Source organism: Macaca thibetana, chromosome 2, assembly GCF_024542745.1.
Source record: "Macaca thibetana thibetana isolate TM-01 chromosome 2, ASM2454274v1, whole genome shotgun sequence".
NCBI classification, from domain to species: domain Eukaryota; kingdom Metazoa; phylum Chordata; class Mammalia; order Primates; family Cercopithecidae; genus Macaca; species Macaca thibetana.
This window is the reverse complement of record NC_065579.1, coordinates 93,602,114-93,606,747: the sequence shown is the minus strand read 5'-3', so window position 1 is coordinate 93,606,747 and position 4,634 is coordinate 93,602,114.

Sequence of the window (4,634 nt, the reverse complement as noted above, 5' to 3'; positions counted from 1 at the left end):
ATTTTTAAATTTTCTATAGAGATAAGGTCTTGCTCTGTTGCCCCGGCTGGTCATAAACTCCTGGACTCAAGCAATCCTCCGGCCTTGGCCTCCCAAAGTGCTGGGATTACAAGCGTGAGCCATTCCACTTCTCCACGACGCCTCCAGCTTCTTCATGGAACAGATCCAAACGGCATTCATTGTCTCCAATAAGCTAGGGAATTCAGGAACCTAAAACATCAAGCTAAGAGAAAAACAAGCAAACTTAGGTTCCTGATAATTACCAAGAAACTCATGTCCCTGTCTTGTGACCCTGGAATCTTTTATGAGGTGACTTCCAGGCAGGTAGCTAGCACTCTGATCCCAGGCAGCCTGGTAGCGACCTCTCTCTTCTCCCCCTAGACCAGAACATCTCCGCATCATCCAGGGCTTCAGCTACCCTTTACTCTTCCAAACCCTTGCCTTGGCCAGGCATCTGCTCCCAGGAACTCCTGTCCCCTGTTTCCATGGCCTGGGTCAGAACTCCACTTAGACCTCCTGCAGAAGCCTCAGTAGACTCCCACTTTAACTCACCACCCTTTTCCTTCATCTCAAACCTGTTTCTCCTCCTGCACTGCTTATCTCAGACAGCAGCATACCCTTTCACATGGGGGGTTCAGCTATGATCTGGAGTGCAATGCTTATCTCCCATCTCTCATTGTAAAAGGGCTGCTGCTACATGCCAGGGATTCTCCCTCCTCATTCTCTCTGTTCCTCGCCTCCTGCTGTTTCTTCCCCACAGCACTCTCTCGGTTTGGGCACTTACCATCTTTTGTGGGTATTAGGTAAGGCTGTCTTTGCCTAAATCCTTTCCAATGAATCCAGCCTCCACACCCTTGCAGGCTTTTCTTTTATTTTTATTTTCTTTATTTATTTTTTTTCTTTATTTTTTTCCAGGCAGGATCTTAATCTGCTGCCCAGGCTGGAGTGCAATGGCATGATCAAACTACTTCCTACCTCAGCCTCCTGAGTAGCTGGAGCAGCTGGGACTTATAGGTGTGTGCCATCATTCCTTGCTAATTTTCTTTATTTTTTTTTTGTAGAGATAGGGTCTCACTAGATTACCTATCCGGATCTTGAACTCCTGGCCTCAAAGAATCTGCATGCCTCAGCCATCCAAAGCTCTGGGATTACAAGTGTAACTTGGCCAGAATTTTCTTTTAAAAACTCAGATCCAATTCTTTGTGGTTGGGCTTAAAACAATAAAAATTTATTCTCACAGTCTAGAGGCTAGAGTCCAAAATTAAGATGTCACCTGGGGCTGGGCTGTGGCCTCCCAAAGTGCTGGGATTACAGGAGTGAGCCATTGCACCCGGCCTCAGTGGTTCACACCTGTAATCCCAGCAGTTTGGGAGGCCAAGGCAGGCGGATCACTTGAGGTGAGGAGTTGGAGACCAACCTGGCCAACATGGCAAAATCCCATCTCTACTAAAAATACAAAAATTAGCCAGGCGTGGTGATGGTCACCTGTAATCCCAGCTATTTGGGAAGCTGAGGCAAGAGAATGGTTTGAACCCAGGAGGCGGAGGTTGCAGCGAACCAAGACTGCACCACTGCCCTGAGCCTGGACGACAGAGCCAGAGCAAGACCCCGTCTCAAAAAAAGAGATGCCACCTGAGCATACTCCCTCCAAAGGCTCTGGGAGAATCCTTCCTTGCTCTTGTAGCTGCTGGTCGTTGCTGGCAATTGTGGGCGCTCCTTGGTTTGCAGACGCATCCTTCCAATCTCTGCTTCCTCATCACATAGACTTCTCCATGTGCCTATGACTCCATGCATCTGTGTCACTTCTTAGATGGAGACCAGTGATTGGGTTTAGAGCCTACCCCATCCAGTGTGACCTCATTTTAACTTGAATTTTTTTGTTTGACTTTTTTTCATTGCAGTTTTTTTGTTGTTTGTTCATTTGTTTGTCTGTCTGTTTTTTGAGATGGAGTCTAGCTCTGTTGCCCAGGCTGGAGTGTAGTGGCGCCACCTTGGCTCATTGCAACCTCCGCCTCCCAAGTTCAAGCGACTTTCCTGCCTCAGCCTCTTGAGTAGCTGGGATTCCAGGTGTGCACCACCACACCCAGCTAATTTTTGTATTTTAGTAGAGACGGGGTTTCACTATGTTGGCCAGGCTGGTCTTGAACTCCTGACCTCAGGTAATCCTCCTGCCTCGGCCTCCCACAATGCTGGGACTACAGGAGCGAGCCACTGCACCCGCCCTCTTTGCAGTTTAATTTTAAAATTTTTAATCATCATGGGTTCATAATACAGTTCTAACTCTATGCTTCCCTCCTTCAAAGCTTCTCAAAGCTTCCCGTTTGCCTGACCCATGACAATCAAATTCCTTAGAATGGTATGCAAGGCTCCTCTCAATCTTCCCATCTCCCCTGCCTACTTCTGCAGGCGCTTCTCCTGCTGAGCCTCCAGAACTGCCTCCTCCAGCCACGCAGGACCCTCCCTGCTTTGTTGCCAGCCTAGACTCCTTCAGGCTACCTATGTCCCCAGCTTGCCCCTGCTTGAATGCCTCCTGCCCCTTCCTCCATCATCCTTCAACATCTAGTTTAGGTGTCCTCTCTTTTGCTGGGCCACTGGGTAGAGTCTCCACTAAAACACATGGCATTGAAATTATTTCTCTCTCTGTCTCCTTGGAAAGACTATCAGCACCTCCAAGTCGGGAGGGTTGACTTACATTTCTGTGGCTTTCCTCTGTTGGTTCATAGCGGCTACTCGTTTGTTGAATGACTAACTCAGTAAAAAAAATCTAGAAATCCAGTGCTGCTAAATTCCAGAGACTCCATAAGGAGAGGAAGCTGTCGGGCCTTTCCCACCTCACCCACAGGGAGAGCCGCGCAAGCTTGACTGGTAATAATCTTGGTTCGTATGAATCTTATGGGTGTGTATAGTTTGTTTTAGGCATGTGCTTAAACTAAGAAAGAATAAGAAACACATTTAGAAATAATAATACATAGCGATCATTATGTGTTAGAGTACTAATTTCTTTTTTTTTTTTTTTTTTGAGATGGAGTCTCACTCTGTCGCCAGGCTGGAGTGCAGTAGTGCAATCTTGGCTCACTGCAATCTCTGCCTCCCGGGTTCAAATGATTCTCAGCCTCTGGAGTAGCTGGGACTACAGGCGCCCACCACCACACCCAGCTAATTGTTTGTATTTTAAGTACAGACAGGGTTTCACCATGTTGGCCAAGATGGTCTCGATCTCTTGACCTCGTGATCCGCCCACCTTGGCCTCCCAAAGTGCTGGGATTAGAGGCATGAGCCACCGCGCCTGACTGAGTACTAATTTATTTACTGTTATTACCTCTATTTCCTCGAGAGCACACAGCTAGTATAAATGGTGGTTTGACCCCAGAGAATCTGGCTCCAGAGTCCACGCTCCTACCTGCTACATGACATGGTCTCTAGTAAAACAATAAAGATAATATCTAACAGATACTGGGCCTTAGCGTGTGCCAGGGGCTGTTCCTAAGTCTTTATGTGATTAATTTCACAGGGAACCCTGGAAAACTTAGCCTAGCTGTACTTTGCTTTCTCCATCTGTAACACAGAATAATATGACTTCCAATCTCATTGTTTCTTTTGTGGTGAGGGTTAAATAAGATAATACATGGAAAAATTAGAATTGTGCAGACCTACCTGCTTAAATGAACGTTATTCATGCATCCCAGTAGATAGTCATAGCTTTAGGGGAGTAAAAGTAGAGAGAGAGGACACATCGATGGCTGGTAGGAACTAGGGCCCTGCCCTAGGAGAATCTGGGTTTCGAATGAAAGTCAGACCAGGGCACCTTGGTGGAGGTAAACCCTGAAAGAAATGACTACAACAGAAGTGCTTATCTACTATGTTGCTGGGCAGTGGGGAACCAACCTAAAGTTCCTCCAGAATAACTGCTGTCATCCAAACCTGACTTCTAACCCATTTATTGCTGTCATTTAAAACCTTCAGGCAAGAGTGTCTGGGTGTGGTGTTTCACACCTGTAATCCCAGCACTTTGGGAGGCTGAGGTGGGCGGATCACCTGAGGTCAGGAGTTCGAGACCAGCCTGGCTAACATGGTGAAACCCCGTCTCTACTAAAAATACAAAAATTAGCCGGGCAATGTGGCGCCTGTCTGTAATCCCAGCTACTCAGGAGGCTGAGGCAGGAGAATTGCTTGAACCCGGCGGGGGGAGGTTGCAGTGAGCTGGGATTGCGCCACTGCATTCCAGCCTGGGCAAGAGAGCAAGACTTCATCAAAAAAAAAAAAAAAAAAAAAAAAAACAAAAAACCCCAAAAAAATTCTTGGGCAAGGCAGTATGGTGGCTCCTGCCTGTAGTCTCAGCTACTCTGAAGGCTGTGGTGGGAGGATTGCTTGAGGCTAAGAGCTCTAGGCTGCAGTGTGTTGTGATTGTGCCTGTGAACAACCACTACATTCTAGCCTGGACAGCATAGCCAGATCTCATCTCTAAAAACAATAAAACAAAATAACAAAAATAAATAAAATCTCAGCCTCTCTGAGCCTGCTTCTACTTCTAGAAAATTAGATGCTTAGATTTGGCCATCTTGAAAGTGCCATCCAAGTCAACATTCTCTGATTCCATGACTCCGAAGTCTCTTGCATAGGAAGAGCTTTTTTTA